The sequence below is a fragment of the Diabrotica undecimpunctata genome, chromosome 4 (assembly GCF_040954645.1).
Source record: "Diabrotica undecimpunctata isolate CICGRU chromosome 4, icDiaUnde3, whole genome shotgun sequence".
Lineage (NCBI taxonomy): Eukaryota > Metazoa > Arthropoda > Insecta > Coleoptera > Chrysomelidae > Diabrotica > Diabrotica undecimpunctata.
This window is the reverse complement of record NC_092806.1, coordinates 114,474,667-114,497,905: the sequence shown is the minus strand read 5'-3', so window position 1 is coordinate 114,497,905 and position 23,239 is coordinate 114,474,667. Positions and strand designations below refer to the sequence as shown.

The 23,239-nt window shown below is 33.1% G+C and overlaps 1 protein-coding gene and 1 long non-coding RNA gene across 3 annotated transcripts in view; one reads left to right on the top strand and one right to left on the bottom strand.

Annotated features, from left to right (window-relative positions):
- The window catches only part of LOC140439874 (activating transcription factor 3-like), a 229,648-nt gene that overhangs the window by 152,961 nt on the left and 53,448 nt on the right, over positions 1 to 23,239 (bottom strand). The window lies entirely within an intron of this gene.
- The window catches only part of LOC140439875 (uncharacterized), a 67,479-nt gene continuing 56,022 nt past the window's right edge, over positions 11,783 to 23,239 (top strand). For both annotated transcript variants that reach the window (XR_011950740.1, XR_011950741.1), the window contains exons 1-2: positions 11,783 to 11,919; positions 12,053 to 12,174. This is a non-coding gene — a long non-coding RNA (uncharacterized lncRNA). The remainder of the gene's footprint in view (positions 11,920 to 12,052; positions 12,175 to 23,239) is intronic.

Below are 23,239 nucleotides of genomic sequence, written 5' to 3'. Positions count from 1 at the left end.
CCAAAAAATTGTCGGACAAGAAGTTCTGATTTAATTTCATACTTACCAGGTTCAAAAGGAAACGCTTGTCAAACAGTTGATCCTTTAGAGTGTTGGAAATGTTTTATTGATGATAATATTCTCAAAACCATTGTACAGAACACAAAATATTTATTTCTAAACTAAGAAACAACTGTGCAGATCCGAATGCAGTCAGAACTACAGATACTGTGGAAATATAGGCGATAATTGGTGTGTTATACCTTGCTGGGGTTTTAAAGCAAGCCGCCGAAATTGTAAAGAATTTTGGGTTACTGATGGAACAGGCGAAGAGGTGTTTCGAGCTACTATGGCTCATGGGCGATTTGTATGCTTGCTACGTTGCTTGCGTTTTAATGACGTAAATACCAGAGAAGAAAGAAGAACCATAGACAAACTTGCACCAATAAGAAACGTTTTTGACCAATTTAATCAGAAATGCAAACTTAATTACGTTCCTGGATCTTACTTAACATTAGACGAGATGCTTTTTGCTGTCCATGGACGTTGTGGATTTCGCATGTACATCCCGAATAAGCCAGCCAAATATGGCATAAAAGTATTTTCCTTAGTGGAGGCCAAATGTTTTTACACGGTAAATATAAGAGAGAACATGCTAACCATAGCAATAAACCCTCATTTACAAAAGGATATCAGAAATATCGCCCAAAAATGAAGCGGAGTATATGCAGATCCAGCGCCTCCGCGTCCAAATACAAGAGGTCGCTGTGCCAGTGGCGCAACCAGAGGGGGTTTGGGGGTAAATCCCCCCAGGACCCCATTCCGCGACACTGTTAGTCACACATTTAAATAACTCAAAATGGAAGTAGCATCATAAAAAAAATTCGGTGACCAACCAAAACCTCTCCCAGAGGCAAATTCTAGGTGCGCTACTCTGCGTTGCGCCTATGGTCCAAATCGTAAAACATGATATTTTTGTGTAAAATGCCAAAAATGGCTGTGCTTAAAGCATGTTAAACCGATTTGCGAAGACTGCAATGAAAATTGAAATTAGCATTAGAATTTTGTTTATTAAATGTAAGAGAAAACTTTTTTAACTGTTAACTTTTTTTTGTTATTTTATCATTGGATTTAAAATGGTTAAGATGTATTAAAAATTAAATAAAAAAATATTGTACATATATCAAATAGTTTTATTTTAATCTTTTCTAATGTACCTATTGTGTAAAATAAAAACTAGGCCTCACAGACCCCGCCCTACTGCTCATGTAATTTGCATGTACCCGATTAATCAGGGGTTATGAGAATTTTAATTTATTGATTTGCATGAACTACAACTGAAGACTTGGATACAACTGCAAACAGACCAAAGTAAAAAGGAATATGACGACTGCCGAAAAACAAGAAAAATAATATGCACAAAGAAAAGAAACTATGAACAACAAAAATATGAAGCTATGGAGAGAGAACGGCCCAAACCAGGCTCCAGAGAATTCTATAAAGCAATTTCCTCTGAGAAAAGAGGACATAGAACCAATTCCATCCATACACTGAGAGACAATCAAGGCCGTATAATAATCGACGGTAAAGAAGTAACTGAAGAATGGAAAGAGTATTTTAGGGACCTTCTAAACATCATACAGGAACAACAGCACAAAGAAGAGATATATATCACAGCGGACATGCCCGTCAAAAATCCCTCCTTTGAAGAAACCCAAAAGGCCTTAAATAAGCTGAAAAATCACAAAGCGCGAGAATTTGGATATGGACGAGATACCAGCAGAACTTCTGAAATATGGGGGAGACGCACTACATCGCCAAATCCACCAGCTAATAACGCACATATGGTTAGAAGAAAGGATACCAGTACGATGGAAGGAAAACATAATAGTGCCCATCCACAAAAAAGGGGACAAAACAAAATGCGCGAATTATAGAGGAATTTCACTCCTAAACACGGCATATAAAACCCTCTCAAACATCATTCTTAGTAGACTAATCCCTTATCCTGAAAATGTCCTAGGCGAATATCAAGCCGGTTTTAGGGCAAACAGATCAACAAAAGATCAACTGTTCACGCTGAGACAACTTATAGAAAAGGGATGGGAGTATAACAGACCCATACACAATCTTTTCATAGATTTTCGACAGGCATATGATAGCGTAGAAAGAAGCCAAGTATGGAATGCCATGACGGAGTTCTCAATACCAAAGAAACTCATTCGGATGACCAAAGTCTGTATGGAGGGTTTAATATCTAAAGTACGTGTAAATAATAAACTGTCTGGCAGCTTCGAAATCAACAGTGGACTCAAACAGGGTGATGCGTTATCTCCACTACTTTTTAACCTTGTATTAGAGAAAGCCATGAGGTCGGCCGAAATAAAAACAGAATTGCTAACAAGTGAAGTAGGGCTGAAGATTAATGAAGAGAAGACGAAATCTATGTGTATAAATACAACGACACGAAGAGACAGAATAGGACAAAATGTGACGGTCAACACCTTCAATTTCGAAAGAGTACAACGTTTTAAGTATCTGGGGGCCGTAATCACAGCTGACAACGATGTTACTGAAGAAATAAAAGACAGAATCCAAACTGCAAACCGCTGTCTATTCGCACTGGATAAGCTCATAAAATCAAAAAATCTTACAAGAAGTTCAAAGATAAAAATCTATAAATCCATCGTCAAACCTGTAATAACATGAGAAACGTGGACCATGACCAAAGCAAACGAAGAAAAGCTCAGACGCTTTGAACGAAAAATACTTAGAAAAATTTTTGGACCTCACCATGACATCACCACAAACCAGTATAAGATCAGAACCAATATCGAATTAAAAGCACTCTACAATGACGCCGAGATTGTCCAAGAAATTAAATCACAGCGACTAAGATGGACAGGCCACGTGCACAGACTGCATCACGAGAGACTTGTAAAACTGGTATGGGAGGAGATTCCCACAGGCAAAAGACCACTCGGACGTCCCAGAATGCGATGGAGAGATAACATCCAAGCAGATCTCCGAAAAATGAACATTCCATTCGACCCTAGGTTGATGGAAGACCGAACAAATTGGAAAAAAGTTGTATTGTCAGCCAAGACCCACCCAGGGTTGTAGCGCTATGTGATGATGATGAGGATGAACTACAACCAAACTATTTTTTTATCCCGAGGTACGTGCCTTCTAGAGGCGGGTACGGGCAACAGTAGACTTGCTAACAGGGCAATCGATAAGTAAGGATCATCGTCTATACAGAAAAACGTATGCGGGTGCGAAGTAATACTGCATTTTGATTGTATTGGTAATTTATTTGCCAAATCGTGCTCGAGAGTACGTAAAGATTTCAAACTTGGTACTTTCTTCCCTTAGCACATAAAAATATACGCTGCGCCAAATTTCGCATTAAGAAGTACAGAATTTGCAAAAGTAATAGCCCAATATTGTCTATTTCCATCATGTCTATAAATTTCTAGTATTCGTACTATGAAAATCGCGTCGATTGTAGATCTATCGGTCCTGAGTCCTTGTTGTTCTTCTGATATGCCTACGGTCTTAATTAACTTCTGTGCCAAGATTTTTGTTAGTTTGTTAGTTGTTTAATTGATAACATTCTGTCGCGTCTTTCAATACTCCGTTATATTGGTTTATTGAGGATCGGACAGGTCGTCGTATACTTTCTGTCTGTCTGTTCGTCTGGCTATTGGTGCCATAACTTAAGAGTCCTAATTTTGGTAAATCGATTCCTCTTGGTCCAAGGAAAAATCCCCTTGAAATTGCCAAAAGTTCAAGGGTCACCGAAATTACTTTCAGGTCATGTGGAAATGTCTACGCATTGAATCGAAACTATAGCTATAATATCCATTCTTTATCTATACATTTAGACCTGACGATAACTAGAGAAGTTCTGTTTGCTCTAATTTTCTCACACAGCAATGCTTGGACGTCAATCAAGAGATACACGCCTGTTTCATAGATTTCTAGAAGGTTTTTGACAGGGTGCGACATGATTTACTTAGATATTTTTGAGAGTAAATGCATAGATGATAAAGATCTGAGAATAATTCTGAATTTATATTGGAATCAGCGAGCAACTATAAAAATGGAAGACGTAATGAGAGTAGCACGTGGAGTAAGACAGGGATGTATATTATCGCCACTACTTTTTAACGTCTATAGTGCACACATTTGCCAGGAAGTTTTATCAAACGCAAATGAAGGAATAATCCTCAATGGGAAAGTAATAAATAGCACAAGGTATGCTGATGATACTGTTCTGTTGGCAATAACATCCGAAGAGCAACTTTTACTAAAGAATATGAATAGAGTATGAAATAACTATGGTATACAGATTATTACAAAGAAAACCAAGTATATGGTCTTTAGTAAAATTCCAATTCATCATACACACATTACTATAAATAACACTCCCATTCAAATGTTGAATAATTACAAATACCTGGGAGCTACGATAAACGAGGGAAATGATTAAAATATCGATATCAAATAACGTATTGAAATTGTTACGTCCATTTTCATAGAAATGGAGAAACAGTTTAATAATCGTAATATCAGTTTCTCTCTCTACGGTGTTTACTGTTTAGTACCTTGTTGTACCGCGTGGAAGTATTTACTTCCAAACCGAACAATATTGAAGCTTTTCCATTGAAGTGAAAACTTTTGTTATAAGTGCATAAATATAATACAGGGAAAGATTGAAGGACGAAAGAATCCGGACCGCCGAAGAATGTCCTGGATGAGAAATCTAATTGGTTCGGTTGCACGTTTCTAAAGAATTTTCTATTCTGTTATGAGATATTTATTTTAAAGTCAATTTCATATAATGTTCTTCTAGATTTAGTAACGTGTTGTTCTGTTGTTCATAACGATTCAATATGACTTAATAGACTAGAGCGGATCTGTTTTAAGCTGGATGTGAGAGGTGGCATTTGGATTTTTACAGAAAAAGTTGTGTAATAACTTCAGTAATAATAATTTACATTCCTCCCTCTCAAATAGGTCGGGAATATTAAAAAAATTTAAAAATTTAAAAATTACTAAATCATCGATTTTTTCTATTTTCCTTGCTTATAACTTTAAAACGATTCATTTTAACCGGCAAAGTTGACCGGCATTTACGACGATTTTAACCGGAAAAGTTATATGAATAGGATAATAATTAAACCATTACCTTTTCTTTCGGAGCTCTTTCTCAATAAAAATTTTCATATCTTTTAAGATATTAACATATATTATAATAATAAAAATGATCGTCAAATGATTGGGCCAAAACAATTGGGTTGAAGAAAATTGAATTTCAAAGTTCAAAATCGGTATAAGTATAAAATTGTATTTTTTCTGTTTCCAATGAAGCAATGATGTAACTCGAATAGAAACACCTAAAAAAATCATATGATCAAACTGAATTTTGCTGACAATGTTAATTTTGGGACTCCAAAAAATATGCAAAAAAGTTTACTATTCTTACCTCCTGGCTTTTTCCTAAGACCACCCCCCTCGTAGGGGAAGAAAACGGTAAGGTCGATTTACCAAGAATTTGTACGTCGTAGAAAAAAATATTTTAAATAAAAAATGTAGCTGAGATAATTTTGAACAAAAATGTTTATTAGCACTTTTTGTGTAAAATCAACCGTTCATTCAAAAATATGGCTTGAAGCGACCGGCGATTTTAAACGTCAGCTAAGCGTGCGAAATCAATTTTAAAATAATATTTGTAACAATTCGACGGTAAAAATTAGATACCTAGAGTAACCTATCGGTAAAATCAAAAAGTCTAATCTTCAAAACCTTAGCCCAAAACATGAAGAAAATTGCTTCATGGGAAGCCGAGAAAATAAATTTTTTACGTATACCGATTTTGAACTATGAAATTTCATTTTCTTCAACTTAATTCTTTGGTATTTTTTACGTACTGATGGTTTTTATTATTATAATATATGTTATAAATATCTTGAAGATATAAAAAATTTTATCGAGAAAGAGCTCCGAAAGAAAAGGTAATGATTTAAATGCCGCAAATGCAGGTCAACTTTGACCGGTTGTATCTAACGAACCACTGCTCGTAGTTCAACTTTTTTTCTTTTAAAATACGCATGTTGCCGAGAAAAAAGGCCGAAAGAAATAGAAAAGTTGCCCGGTTTAGTTTACCAAAAGCATCAAAGTTTTATATCTCAAATATTTATATACTGTGAAATCCAAGAAAAATTATAAAGTGAATTAGGCTAAAAAAAACGTTTTACTTCAAAATAAATAATTAATTCACATCTTCAAAAAAATCTTAAGTTAGTGCGATCAACAAGTATGAGCCGATGACTCACATACTTCAATAATGTCAGATATTCTTAAATTGACGTACTTCAGTTAAAGTTACGTACAAACAATAATAGATTTAAGTAAATAAGGAATTAATGAGTTATCTGGAGAAGGTGACCCAATAACACATATTATTATCATCGCCAATAAATCCGGAAGCTTTTGGGAGACCGCCTGACGCTGTCGACCACATCTCTCTTAATTTTACATAATGATGTAATTATCAAGAACGTTTATACTGAGAATAGTATTAGTCACTTTACACCTCTAATGCGTGTTATGATAATTAACATAGGAAGGATCAATAAAGTTTACTACCTCATTAATTTGAAACAACCTCGTGGGAAATTTGCTCTTACCTACTTTTTGAAAAATAGACTATGCCTATTGGTATTCTGTGCTGGAGTCATACCCGTAATATTTTCGTCTAGGACTGGAGTTCGCATTTATTCTGCGTCTGTCATCTGTCATTTGTCTTTACGTTAATGGTGGATTCGTTTTGTCTTAAATGAGTACCTATATTGTGATTTTACTGAAAAGATGCGAACTTAAAATGGACGGTGCGGTGTAAATCAAATCAATTTCTTTTTGATCTCAGCGCAACATTTCAGAGGACATTCTTTCACGATACGGATTGTTTGTCTCTCCAAACCGCAGTCACATTTTGAGGAAGAAGCTCTGCACAGTCTACAGATATGTACACTGATAAATTGCACTTAAATTTAATTTAATTTGAGACAAGAAAAAAGAAAATAGTTTTAAATTTTTCATTACTTTTCACTTCATTACGTTTATGACATTACGTTGGGGATTATCAACTGTGTTATCAAAACTGCGTTATTAATTAGTTTCAAACCGAGAGTATACGTACAGATTACACAAAATTGTAAAGACCATAAATATCCTGTTGGGGTATAATTTTGAAGCTAATATTTGGTTCCAATATAGATTGGTGATCATTCTTATATAGGTAATGAGATAAACGGGAAAGTCTTGTATTCTTAAACTTTTTAATAATGATATTACATGTTTTTTCTTTTATATAAAATTTATTAATTCTTTCTAAAACTTTTATATGAAAAACTCGAATAATAAAAGCGCAAATAAATATATTGCATAAAATAATAAAACAATTAAACGCGAAAAGTGATCTTACATTTATTCACTCCAAGCACCCATGCTATGAAACTATTTTTAGGTCTTGCTTTCAAGTGCAATATTATCTCAGTCAATTAGAAAAATGCATACAATCTGGAAATGTATAATCAAGACGTTGATTTCAGGGAACAAAAAACCGCACTAGACAAACAATTGTTTTTTCTTTTAAGGTTGGGCTTCGCACGTGTGTGACAAATGACATATTTATTTCTACTTTTACTTCCTCCCACAATACCTTGCTTTTTAATGATAGGTATCGAAATAATAGTCCGATAATCGAAGACTAACGCGGAAATATACATTGCTGGGATTGTTATACATAAATGGCATTTAAACACATTATTTCTGTGATATTTTTGTTTAAATAAAAAGTGAATTTCGTCGGAAATATTGAAGGGAATGAATGAAAGACGATGAATAGATGGATTTTTATAACCCCTACTGGATTACTGTAATCTGCTAAGAGGGCAATAAGCGTTTTTTGCGATAAAAGAGATATCGATATGTACTAATAAATGAAATACACAAACCAGGTTACAGTGTTACACCAGGTACACAATCGGGTCAAAAACTGTAGAAGGATCGGGTATAGGAATCAACAGTAGTGGTTGAAATGTTAACATTTCTATTCCACTAATCTGTACTATCTGTAGACATAAATATAGCCATGCGACTATGAAAATTCTCAGGAGACTTCACATAAACTCTAGGCCAGTGTAGAAATGCCGAGAAGCGCTCGATAGACCGGCAGAACATAACAATGTTAGATTGATATGATTGCCAGGTCATCGGAAAATACACGGCATTGGAAGAACTCATTAATGAATGTGTTAGAAATCAGCTACAAAATACTTCGGCCGAGAGTCGGCTTAGAAGGGCCAAAAAGAACCGTCCACTACGATAAAAATGCCTGGATCTGAACACAACATAGCTGGGAAACTGTACCCGGCCAAGCACATGACAAATTATGTATTGAATGGAGCTAATAAAGCTGAAATATTGCGAAAAACAAGCAGAAATTACCTCAAAATCATAACAGACTTCTTTACTCAATATACGCCAATCATGGAACATCTGCAAACAATAGGGCTGTTTCGTGGATATTAATCTGCAAACTCTATAGCAAAGAATATAAAACAGTCATCCATATTTGCACGACTTCAAGGCACCAGATCGTAGGCGGAAAACACTTGTTGGAAACTATCAAGTGACTCCAAAAACATATGGTACAAATCTACTAAACCTGTACGAGATAGTGCACGGTTCCAAAATTTTGAAATGGGTATCAAGAATAAATGAAAGGTGTACAATAAGGCTGTAATAATAGACGGATTCAGGAAAGAGAACAAAAGTATAATTTTATACTTTAAAAACCCAAGTTGAAATTCTCGGCAAAATTCAGTTTGTTCGTATGATCTTTAGAGGTACAGTGGCATTTTCGTCTCTGACGACTGGAGTATTAGCAAAGAAAACAAACACAAAAGGATATTCGAAACAGAAAGGCTCTTTTACTTTTGAATTTACGTATAGAGGGATATCAAGATATACATCAGGAAACAAACGCCTACTGTTTAGATTTTGAAACTAGGGAGAAAAAATCGGGAGCATCCGCATATGAAATGTAAGTTTTAAGAGGATGGATATATAGAAGCGATAACCTCTGGTACCTATCTAACAGACATAACATTTATTGTCAAAATTTAATTTTTAACCACTACTATTAACTTTTTATTATATATTGTTGTATTTTCCTAATAATATTTTTCTAAGCAAGGAAACTCAATGCATTATTTTACATTATGGGTTGAATTAATAATTTGGCTTACCCCGGATGTTAAACTATACAACAAATTAAACATTACAAGACATTTATGGCAGCATAATTAAAATAAAATAAACAAATAAACATACTGCAAAAAATTCATATTTGTAAAGAGTATTTTTTATCTTCGATATGAATGTTCTGTACGTATTAATCGCCATTTTCATTGTGATCCTTTTGCTAGTTATGACATCAAAGTCCTATTTTTGCAGTCGATCTAATGGTAATTTGCTCAGAAGTCGTGACAAATAAATCTTGCAAATGAGTATTTACTATGCAGACAATTATTAGTTAGCGTATTTATGAGTAAACGCGATAGCTAATTGTGAGGTTTAGACCAAACGTTTAAATTAGTACCTTGAATGAAAACGTCACGGAAACGAGTTTAATTTCTGTAGGAGGCATAAAAATCTTTTAAAAAACAATCACATTTTACAAAAATGATATATCTATCAAAATAAAAATAGTTTCAAATTCATCGTCACGGAAATTGATATATGGAATCGACTACTCATTGGGACTTTCAACATTTTTGTAATTTTTATTGGACTGTTTGTATTCAGGTAGTATAGAAATCTTTATATGCTGACAATTCAACGCCCACTTAAATTAAACTTATTCCATTAAACATGGTAATTCGAGTTTTGAATCAAAGAACTACAGAGGAAAGAGTCGTAGAGGTGATTGTGCTGTCTAAAGGACTACAAAATGTTATGAACGCCTCTTCAGAGTAAATGACCCATATTGTCCATCTATATCAGTAGCACATTGTTGGCTTCTACAAGATAAACAGACTCTTTTAAGATCGGTCTATCATAGTATCATGTTTTTTAGATTCGAGCTTTATCGATTGCGTCTCTTCTTGTCATTAATCCATAGCAGGTGAGATTGCAAAAGAACCAAGTATATTTTTAATGGATCAAGAATGGAATTTTTTATAAATATAACCAGGGCCGCCGCTACCATGTGTGCCAAGTGTGCATCGCACATGGGCGGCCAACAATAGGGGCGGCCAAAAGCAGTCCACTGATAATAATATTTCTTTAAAACGAAAATAAATTCAAATAATTAAATAGTAATGATTCAGATAATTCTGTGAACTCTAATATTCCAAACAATCATAATTATTCAGTACGTGATAATACTCAAATGCATTTCATTTATCATGTATACTTCTTTTTTTCATCCTAATTTAAAAAAAATGTCAGAAAATATTATTTATTGTATGAACTGATGCCCTTTTGCAGGTACAGTCATAAAGCAGTTTCGGGAATACTTTTTAGTTCAAAGCGGCTGGCGGCTTTCGGACTTCAGTTATTTGGGATTTCACACGTAGACACTTTACAAGAATTTATGCAAGTGGTTGTAAAGTTTCTGTTATAATATTGTTCCTATGGTTATGTTTATAGATGGGTTATTATGTCTTATGTTCAGTCTTAGTTGAGAATTCGATGAATTTAGACACGCTTGTGATAAACGATTTTGTTTGTAAAATATAGTAGTGTACCCGTTTCTTTTGCACAGTAGGTACTGTATTTTGAAATAACGTCGAGATCAGAGAAATTTTATTCGAATACGCGTTACGGCTACATATTATTTGGAGAAACATTATTTGGACAACCAATACCCCTAAATATAACTCCATTTTACAAGATAATGCCATAGAGCAGCAGTCAACACTTCCTGGTTTAATCATGGATTTGTATGGTTTAAAACCTTAAGTTTAAATTACTTGGGACTACTCCTAAAGAAGCTATTTATTACCTTCCTATGCAAATTAAAGACTCGATTAACCTAAGGGGAGCCCCAACTCTACATTACTATAATTTATAGGCACAGAGTAAAGGATTTTCTTTTTAACTGATTATTTGACTTATATATTATATTATTATATAATCCCTTTTAATTAAAAAGACGTAAGTATATAAAAATACTTTAACGTTTAACGGGTGTTGTATTCTTAAAGGCAAGCACTATATTCTCTGTATTAACACAGATAACATAAATACAAGAAATAATGACTTACGATTAGGTACTTAATTGAAAAATATTACTACTGTTCCTTTATCTGCTTTACATTCCGAAAATATTTCCTTAATCTTGTATATTTCGTCTTTTGTTCTATGTAGTTTCATTTAACATGCAAACATGTTTCTACTACTTTTCTTGAGCTCCGTTATTTCAAGTTCAAATATATGTTTTTTTTAGGTTTTAAAAAACAGATTATTAAGACAATGACCATAATTCTGAAACAATTTTCTTGTGGCATGTTTAAATTAAATACAAGTTCATCCGCTGGATCTTTGCACAAGTATGAAATTATTCACGAAATATTTTTTATATTACGTCTCTTTCATACTCACAGAAATTAAACCGATGAATCTACATGTCCATACACAGAAGAATACATCGAACAAAGATAGTCAGTCATAAGAAGATGGTTGGTGATTGATTCATTTACTGGCAATTGTAAGTTTTGTTTTGACAGTTTTGACGTTCTAGTTTAATAAATTATTTTCGTGTTATTTAAATATTGAATATATTTTCCTACTTTGAATATAAATATTTTTTAACAAATGGTTGTTCTAACGACTAACCCTTACCTTTGTGTTAGAGTTATTAGCGTAAGTATTTATTGATTAGCTTATAACGAAAAATAATATAAAATAACCTTTAAATTGACACTTAGTTATTTAAATCTCGCTAAAACCACGTCAACGGAGTGATATAAAATATTTTTAAGGTTTTTATTTTTAGAGTATGCCTGATAAATCATAAAATTCTCGAGCACAACGTGTGCGAAATGTATATTTAACGAAGTATTTCGAATTAGAAACATAAATGGATGACCTTTGGAGACAATTTCATCTGTTCAACAGGTAATATATTGAAACGTGTGTTCGATTATATAAATACTTATCATTTAACACTTCTTTATTTAAAATATTTGCTGCTACATTAAAAATGTCACAACGGACTATAAAAATGAGAGAAAATAATGATGTTCTCTCAAAGCCAGGCAAAAGTACACCTCGTGCGAAAAACAAGACAACTGATCTATTTGAGGGATCAAAAATGTCAGTGTGGAATATAACATACGACAATACTTACATTACAATATTTTTCGCACAGGAGGATGGTTCTACTCCTTCTCTATGAGTGTGAGCTTCCTCTTTAGCACAGCAATCTCGTTATGAATTGCACCTTTCTTCTCTGGTAACCAGTACAAAGTTGTCTTGTTATGCTTGACCAGTTATGCAAGGGCAGTTTGTAATTCCAAGCTGTTACGAACTCCAAACATATAAACTCCAGAGTTTTTATTACAAGTTTTCTATCAGAGGCGATACATATTGCTAACAATTGTGATTAATATATTATAGAAGTATTTCCGACGGCTATTTATAGTCTAGGAACATTAACCTCTATTCCTACTAGTTTATTTTTTTTGGCCCATGAGTATAAAAAGTGGGGAATTTGGTTTTGTTCATCTCTCTGACAATATTTAGTGAGAGTTCAAAATCTTGTTTTGCACCCATAATTCAATCCTTAAAATTTCCAGATATCCAGTCAGATCGTCAGGTCTTATATACTGGGCCCGTATAGGGCTGTTTAGCTTGCAGCGGTGCCAACACAGTCGATCGCGATCGACCGGTCGAACGCCACAGCTTTTGGAGTGGATCGCAAAAGATTCAGATCGTGATCGAAATATTCCATGCTTCTGAGGCAATGTGACCGCGCGACGTTTGGCGACTATTACCGACTGTTCTCGAGTGTCCGTTTCTTGTATAGCAAGCTGCGGTGACAGAGCATTATGTCAGTCCTTATTAAATTATGACAAGTAGAAGTTGAAGAATTAAAATAGCAATATTTAAAACACGAAATGGGTACGACAAATATCTCACATCAGGCTTACGGTTGACACTCAGTAATTACGCAATGTTTTACGAAACAATTGTAAAGTGTTTTCAGAAATCTACATATTTTAGTATCTAGGCTCCAGTCTAGTTGTAGTAGTCGGTAGTCGATCGCGTGTCTTTAAAATATTTTGTGATAGATCGCAGATAATACAAGTCTGAGCACCTCTGGCTTAGAGGCTATTTGACAACAGTTATATATAAAAAATAGATCATTTAGATTTCAGATAGCATGTTTTGTCACAATACCTATAGCAGATCCAAGGAGCTATTGATAATGTTCGAAAAGTTACTTCAACGATAAATAAACAGCTAAAAATTACTTGTATCTTACTTCTAAAGTTCTCTCACATACATTGGACATATTATATGAACCAATTTCGTGCACTAATTTTTGGTAGTTCCCTCGGTTCAATTTTGTCTCGGTTTTGTCTTGGTAAACAATTTATGCTCTAATTCAATGTCTACTTTTTTAATTTTTTCTACCAAACATTTTAACACTTTTACCAAACTTATATGCCTTTTTTACACTTTATACTTTAATATGCATTTTTTACACTTTTTTAAGATATCTTGATAGTTTGTTGACAATTTTTTTAATATAATTTAGCATAATGCTAACATTTTTATTATATCTTACTAATAATCAGATCATTCATGTAGAATTCTAAAGAACCATCGAGAATGCACACATATGTATATACTTTCACACACATGCATATATATATATATATATATATATATATATATATATATATATATATATATATATATGTATATGTGGAAGATTATTTGTCTTCAATTAAAAAAAAATATTTCACCCATTGTTTTTTCTTCTTGTACCCCATTTCAATGAGTTTCTGCCTCTTCAAACCATTTTCAAAATTTTTTAATCCACGAACTTTTTAAAACAGTTTTGTTTTTTTTTATGTAAATAAAAAAATATATTTGATAAAATTCAGAAGAAATCAGTGTATGACAGACAATTTTGCTTTTAAATCAGTACTTAGATAAATATCGCTAGACCAATATACTGGTATACAGATATTTATTTTTAAAACATCGGCAATACTTTCACATTCAAGGGCTCGACTTTTGATACCCGTCAACATCTATTTATAGACCAGTTGTTTTTTCTTTCATCTTGAAAGTATGCTAATCACTTCACCTGAGCTGCATTGGCTGTAATGCTTGACATACCTGACTAGGATGCTGATGTGTAATTTATGTTTGTTTTCTGGTACAAAGATCAGTCGAAAATTCGGAATGATATTAATGCTCGACCTTGACGCAAACCACTAATGTTTCCTTGCTGATTAAATTTGTGGATTTTTGATAAATTTCTATGTTTCTAATATACACTACAAGATACATTTTTTAATTAAAGTTAAAATTTTAAATTAATTGAAGTATTTAAATATTTATGTTTATATTAAAGTATTTAAATAATTAAATGTAAAACTGCGCAACTGTTCATATTGCAGAAGAAGATGTCATATTCATATTTATTAATATTAACTATTTAAGTTTTAACTATAGTTTTATGAGTTTCTTGAACCGTACTATATTCAATATAATATTAGTATTTCTTGGGTTTAGGTTCAATAAGTAATATTAAATTTGGAACTAGATTTTATTTTCCATGGAAATCAACGTTTCGGCAAGAAACCCTTGCCTTTGTCAAGTTTCTAAAATGTACCAGATTAGGAACAAAAAATTATTGTAAAATATATAAAAAAAACTTACCAAAACGTAAAACTAAACTGAAATTAATTAATTGACTGAAGTAAAATTGATATCTGATATCTCATGGTTTACTGTCATTAGTAAATACTTTGTTTATATGGGCGTATCGTTGGTGTTTTCGAAAAAGGTAAAGTGGAGATATGTTATGACTTTAAAGTTTTTTATGGTGTTATATTTATTATTATTTAAATCAGATTGAAATATATTTTATTTAGGTTCTGTGTATCTTTTTTGCCATTGATTGCATTGGTCTTTCTATTTATTTTTATTGTTTTATCCGAACAACTAAAAATTATTTTAGCCAAATATAACATAACAGTGGCTCACAAAGGCAACAACCTTTTAAATAAATATTTCACTAAACTAAAAACACAAACTCCACAACTCAAAAAATCACATGTTGTTTACGAGATACCATGTACTTGTGAAGGTGTCTACATCGGGCAAACCAGTCAACTTAAAGTCATCTCCATTTTTTTTTCGAAAACACCAAAGATACGCCCATATAAAAATAATTATATACTAATGACAGTAAACCATGAAATATCAGATATCAATTTTACTTCAGTCAATTTATTAATGTCAGTGTCCCGTTTTACGTTTAGTAAGTTTTTTAAATATTTTACAATAAATTTTTGTTCCTAATCTTGTATATTTTAGAATCTTGACAAAGGCAAGGGTTTGCTGTCGAAACGTTGATTCCAATGGACAATAAAATCTAGTTCCAAATTTAATATTACTTACTATTAACCTAAACCCAAGAAATACTAATTTTATATTATATATATATATATATATATATATATATATATATATATATATATATATATATTGTGCAACGTTATAAACGTCACATCTTTATTAATTTATATTTTAATAATTATTTCATTTTAATTTGTTTATTTATTTATTAATTTCTTTATCTTCAGTTTAATTTTTACTATTTCTTTTCTTCCTCTGTCTTTATTTTCTCTCTCTTTCTGTCCCGTAGAATAAATATTCGCCCTCTCTCTTTTTGTTCGGCAGACTATTCTGTTCCGTGTTGACAGACAAGCTAGTTTTATGATATCTATAGCAACATCCTATGACATCTGTGCTAACTTCATTCAGTCTGCCACTTTCTGCCAAAACAACTTTTCTGTAGTGGGATTATTTTTTGCCTCTTTTTGAAATTTATAAAAGAAGGCAAAAATTATTATAAGACTCATTTTTATGGTCTACAAATTCTCTTGGGTTTATTGGTTTATTGGACATTTTATTGGTTTATTGGACATTTTATTGGACATATCAAAACTTTATTGGATTTACTGGATTTATTGGATTTATTGAACTTACTGGGTTTATTGGAAATATTGGTTTATCAACAACTTAATTTACCAGATCGAATTGATTGGCCACATTCAATTTTACTAATCAGGACATACAGCCACGTGTGACTGCAGCTCTCCAGAAGCCACAAATTCTAATTGGAGGACCCAACAGCTAGAACACACAGGTAACCCATCGAAGCAATAACTAGCACTTATTAACTGTTAATAAGCTTTGGCAGGGTTAATTATTGTTTTTTTATTCTTTTAAATAAATATGTTTGGTTAAAATTTGTCTTATTTGCTATCAACTGAGAACTCAGGTTCAATACCTAGTTTAAGACAAGACGAACTCACCCTTGAGATACTGAGCTAGGCAAGGTATAGACGATAAGCTCCCATAGTTGATTGAGGTATTATTTTTACAATAGTACTTCAATTCTCTTTAGTAGTCTTATCGTTACAATATGATTGTATTTTTTGAACGTCTCCTTTCAACTCACAAAACGTAAAACTTTAAAATTAAACCGCTTGCCTATATACAATGGAATACATCAAACAAAGACAGATCGACAATATAACGAATAGCGGTGATTAGTTACATGTATTAGCCATGGAGAATTTCGAGTTTTGACTATGTTGTGAAAACATGTTTATATATGTCTTTTTAAAGACGAATTACATGTTATGATCTTTTCTGACGGATATTCTCAAGTTAAAGTTGATTTCATGTAATCGAATGAACTATCTTATAAGTAAAGTCGTCCCAGGAACGCAACTCAACAATATTGGCAATATCATTTTAAAGTCTTCTACTTTAAAATGTATAAGGTATGTCTGAATTGTCAATATAGATGAGTCAGATAAAATTAAATTATTAGAAGAATTTTTCACTAAGTAACAAAAAACAAAATTTGTTTAATTTACTAATGTTTGTATTTTGAGAACGATTTCCGAAGTGGAAATTGAAACGTCAATAAACGTATTTTAACCTTTAATTGTGGCTTGTTCCCATTTAAATATAAATTAATTTAAAATGCCACAAGAAAATAGCTTCAGAACAATATGTTTATATATAATTCATTTTCATGTTATTTAAATTTTTAATTTTAAAAGTGCGCACACATACACAAGCGCGCAAGCATGCTCACGAGCACACAGTCACGTATATGCAAGAGATAAAAGATAACAACCTGTTTGCAACTGTTGACACAGTTCACTAAAACAAAATATGAGAGAAAAACTTTCTAACTACACTTTGGTGGTTTCTCAAAAAAATTCGATATTTGATCAATCACTGGGAAATGCAACGCTTTTATGTTGGAATTAAATTTCGAAATCATATGCGAATGATGGATTACCTTTCATACTGCTTTATCTAATGTAAATAGAGGGTATTTCGTGAGTAGGTACTCAAAATTTTATTAATGATTTTTGAATTAGGAACTGTTAGTCTAGCAAACAACTGGTTGAAAAATATATGGGAGTAGTGTCTAACGTAGTAACTTCAAACATTTTAATTGAAATATGAAATGCATAGGATAATATACTGGGTAATGAAAAAGGTACAGCCCTACGTACGTTAATTAAAATTCATTAATTTTTTACCTATCGGCTTATCTTGACATAAACAACAAGTGATACAATTTTCAGGTTTATCTGTTAAGTTTTTGTGGTGGCTGCGTGAATTGTTTGGTGAAAGAAGCATTCAGTTTTCGTAAATTAAGTTGTTATTTAAATTTTAAATTTCGTGTAGCTAGGAAAGGGATCAATTTATCAGGTTGCGTGAAGCGAGAAGTTTCTAGAAGGACCAGCAGATCCTTACACAGAATACTGCAGTGTGAACGAGCGTGAACTCAGGAAGGTCGAAGACACTAAGCAAGGGATTTTGGATGTCACAGAGGAACGACAAGATCGCCGAGATAACACTTTTAGCTCTTAAGAGACAGATTCAGTAGAACTCGAGGTATCGCAAATCAGTGGTTTAAAGAGCATAGAAACATGGTTGGAATATGTACGGTATATCGCCAAATACGATAGCATTTTTTCTTATCGCCCACATTAGGTAGGTAGCACCTCACAGCTGAACATCGACGTTGCCATTTGCTCTGGTGTAGAGAAAGAATTATATGGGACCAGAAATCAAATCATGTAATCAGTCTTTATGAATCAACATCATATCAACCATTTACCTTGACCACCACTATTGCCTGATCTGTTTCCCATTGAACATGTTTGGGGCATGATAGGTCGCAGACTTTTGAATTTGCAACACCCTCCACAGACTTTAGCAGCACTTACTAACGAAGTTGCAGTAGCCTGAAAGGATATCGAGTACTTCATCAGAACGATATCCAGGCGTGTCAATGAGTGTATGAGAAATCGTGGATCTCAAACACATTATTCAACCAGCTTCTGCAAAAGTTGACGAATCAAGCTGAAAATTTAATCATTTTACTAGTAAGAGATGTTTACCAAAAATATTAAGTAATTTCGTTACTATTTTGAATAGCAGTAGAGCTCTATCTGTGTGTCGTAGAAAGTTGCATAGCATATGTTCTTAAAAACAAAAATAACAATTCGGTTTTTGAATATATTATAAATAACCAAAAAATATTTGTACATGTTTTACTGCAAGCCTAAACCTTATGTAAGTTTATGCTCCTACATCCAAAGGACAAAAAGATGAAAACCGAGGACGTCTATAATCTACTGAAGTCGATTATAAATAGACTCATTTAATTTGCATTTTTTTCATTTGAACTAGGTATGAGCGACGAGAAAGACTACTAAGATTCTACTATAACATCACCAAATAGCAGCACAAAAAATAAAATTAATTATATAGTGATTAAAAACTGATGGCGTAAGGCAGTCAGGTCATCTGGTGCAGTTTGAAATAACCACCACGCCACAAACAAGACTCACGTGGCTAGAACTGTTAAAAAATGGCATGTGACAGATGAGGTGTCTTTGACCATCGACGTATTTGTTTTGAATAACAGATAATGAGCCTACCAAGGAAACTTATCGCAATATTCGTAAAATTTACTGGGAAGCGTATCAAGCAGACGTGTAATATTGTTTAGGTAGGGTTAAAGAGAGGATAATACATACATTGGACCTGGACTTAGCCACCAAACAATTTCAATGGGTTGTTATGTCAGCGTTCAGGGACAATTATCCACAGCCTGTGAGGAATTTTAACAGAAAAGTACCCTGGAGGAATGACAATCTTGCAATCAAAGGACAGAAGTCAGACGAAAATTTAATTATGCCAAAAGATCGGGTGAAAAGAGCGACTATCGCAAAGCTCTGGATGAATATAATAAGAAACTGAGAAGGGGAAAAGAATCGTGGGGAGGGCATTGAAAAGAGATAGCACAGAGCACAGAAATGTCAAACCTCAATAAAGTTCTCTCAAAGTATTCTCTCACTCCAAAAGGAGTCAGGTGGATACACTCAGAACAGTGAAAAGACACTCGAACAATTTTTCAGGGTGCACTTTCCTGAGTCTGAAACAAAACTAATACCTCTGGACTGGACTGTATACCACGACTTATGGTTCTTGGGAAAACTGGCAAAAAAGTGGTAAACCAGGAAAAAATAAAATGGGCAATAAACTTATTTAAACCATATAAATCGGGTCCGGACGGGATTTATCCAATAGTTCTATAAAAACAAAAGGACATTCTGTTCAAAAAATTATGTATGATACTGCGGGTTAGCTTAGGACTAAAGTACATACCAAAATCATGGAGGCTAATAAGATTGGCTTTTATACCCAAACCTAGCAGTATCGAATAGAAAAAACCAAGTCCGTATGGCAATAAGTCTGATATCATTCGTACTGAAGACTTTAAAAAACTGCTCAATAGACATATTAGGGATGGTGTATTGGTTGAAAGTCCAATACATCAGGGACAGTATGTGTATCGAGCACGAGTCTCCACAGAAACAGTACACCATCCCGTACATTAAGTGGAGTGCGTTATGGAAAACCAAGGGTGATGTTGCTTGAAAACTCTCAAATATTTAACATTGTTTATTTACATTAAACAAATAATTTATTCAAGATTTTCTTTGCGTTGAAATTTAAGTTTGCGCATTAATGTAATATTTTAATAACTATAAATTTAAGAAAAAAGTTCTTAATAACCTTTTATGTAAAAATTCACTGTTATCAAAACAATTATCTCTTAATTTCTGTTATACACTGATAAATTTTAAATTACTTAATCATATATTAATTTGTAATGTTGTATTAACGATACATTTAAAGTAAATGAATAACAAATAATTTTTCTTCAAACGTCAAATAATGATGACATTACTTATCTAACTTGATCCTGTCAAAGTTTGATGTCTCCGCCGGCAGCAGTTTTTTTCCCATTTCTTTACGGCGGAGGGAAGAATGTTGTCATGGCAACAATATGACACATGTCACAAAGCAACAATACAAATGTCATTAACAACAATTAAACATCATTTTTATTTATAGTAATATTAAAAGTACAATTAGTTAATGAGGCATTTTCAAAATTGAAACCGTGCAAAAATGTTCCCGACTCTTGATACGCATTGGTAATTGTTGATGATACTGATGGTCAAGAACAACTTTCAGCAATCATTCCCGATGTTGGCGAATCATGAGGGTTTAAAATTTTTTGAGCATTATCGTTCTTATTTCTTATTGAATCCTCTATATATCCTTCGACAACCGTGCTTGATTTCCAGCCCCCATGTCGTTTGAGGCATTCTAGATTTCCGCCTCCATCAATTAAAAGTGTTGCTGAAGTTCGTCGTAAAGAGTGACCCGTGTATGCGCTTGCATCGTTTAAATTTAAATAACTAGCTACTTTTTGGGCTACTGCGCTGATCGAATGTATTCCCATGACGCTTCGGTAACACTTTCCATTTTGGTACTTGATAAAAAATCGGTTTTCTGTGAAATTTTCAGGCCGCAGTGATGCATACTTTTTATACAGTTTAATGTAGTTTTGACCAATTATCGTAAAAGATCTAATTTGTCGTTTTTTACTGTCTGGGATTTTGATATTTATTACATTTTCTTTATCCTCAATGTCCACAGTCTTCATTTTTACCATTTCGTCGCATCGACAGGCGCCGGTAACCCCAATTAACAAAACAATCTGAAATATTTTTATAATTTAGTAGAGTATACTACATGCTTTGCAATATAATTTTTTTTACCTTTAATCCTAAATACAACTTATCTGGCGCTTCAAACAAAAATTTATCAAACTCGTCTTTAGTGAAAACTTTAGACTTCTTTGTAGTATATCCTTCGCTTGTTTTTTTTTTCAGAAAGGCACGTAACTTTAAAAATTTGCTTCTATTCACATTTTTTCTAATAACGAACTCGGATTTTATCATAGAGTATCGTGACCACATTGTAGAAGATTTCCATTTATTTTTATTTTCCATTATATTAAAATATGCCAGTAAAACGTCTTCGGTAACTTGCCGTACTCCTCTTGTATCGCACCACCAAGTGCTTGTACGCTAACCGATACTTTATTCCGGACTTGGAGGGCCCCAAACGTGCTACTGCATCATTAGCCGCGGACTTAATTTCGTTTAGGTTTTCCATTTTCGCACTAAATTTGCGCTTGCGGTTGCAACAAAAATAAGCTGTCTTTAATAATTGCAAACTGTAACCAGGGAGACGCAAATCCCACCGACGACTTAATTATTTTAATTTCTAACATCTAGACGACTTTGATAGTTGTCACAGTTAATTTCGAGTAAAAATAGCGTATGAATTGTACTATTTATGGTTGAAAATTGCTACGTTTGAAGAAAAAATAGTATACTTTATTCGGCAAAGAAGCGACTTTTCTTGACTTGCCCTCTATTACGCGCCTGACTTCGTTCGGCGGGTAAAAAGTCATGCTTCTCCGCCTCATAAAGTAATATACTATTATTCTTTATAATAAATACAAATGAACAATTACTATCTCCAATTTACTTTACCGTGTCCTCAATCCTCATCTCATATCCTCAATCTCTGGTCAAGATTTTCTTAAGACATTTATATCCATAGTGTGAGTTATACATTGAACCTCATCGGTAATTATTCTCGTTTAATGGTGAACATCTTGAAATGTACCTTGAAGGTATACCTTTTACTTTAAGTAACCCCACCAAGAAAAAAATCAAGTGAGTTTAAATCTGGAGGCCAAGGAATTTTAGAGAAAGAATGAAAAACTCTTACATTATAATATTTTCAATGTATTGACTTACATCTAAGCTGCTGTGACATAGGGCACGAACCTGTTGGAACCATATGTGCTGACGTTCAACTAGCAAAAGCTTGTTAATAAAATCTTTTATTTGATTATTTAAAAAGGAAAAATACCATCCACTTCATTCTTTCTCGGAAAAAAAAAGGTCCAACTAATTGATCTTAATAAATTCCCCCCACACATTTGATTTGAAAGTAAAATGTGGATTCGTGTCACTACAATAACGGTAGTTTTGGCAAGAAAAACTGTTTCAGTTGATTAGCTGGTTGCTTCATCCCCAGAAATAATATATCTTTATTACTAGTTTCCTTGTATATGACAAAAGAATTCAAATCATCTACCATTATCTCCTTAAAGTTTGAATGGTGTTTATGTATGATTGTTTTGAGATTTGTAAGGGTGATATTTGTGTGTTCTAGCTATTGTGTTTCTATTCTTGAAACTGCATCTTATTTTATATCATTTAGGAATAAAGTTCCCCTTTTTTCTCAAAGAAAATTTAGGCCATTTAAATTTAAAAACCAAAAAGATGTGGAATCTATCCACAAAAAAAGTTCAGACAAAGGAATTCACAAAATATTTGTAATATATTAATGTGCAATAGCTGTAGGGCTAATATTTATAAGGAATGTGCTGTTCATCTAATCTCCATTATTACCAAAGTTTGCGTGTTCTTTTTTTTTTCACGTAGTTGTATTAAGGACCAGC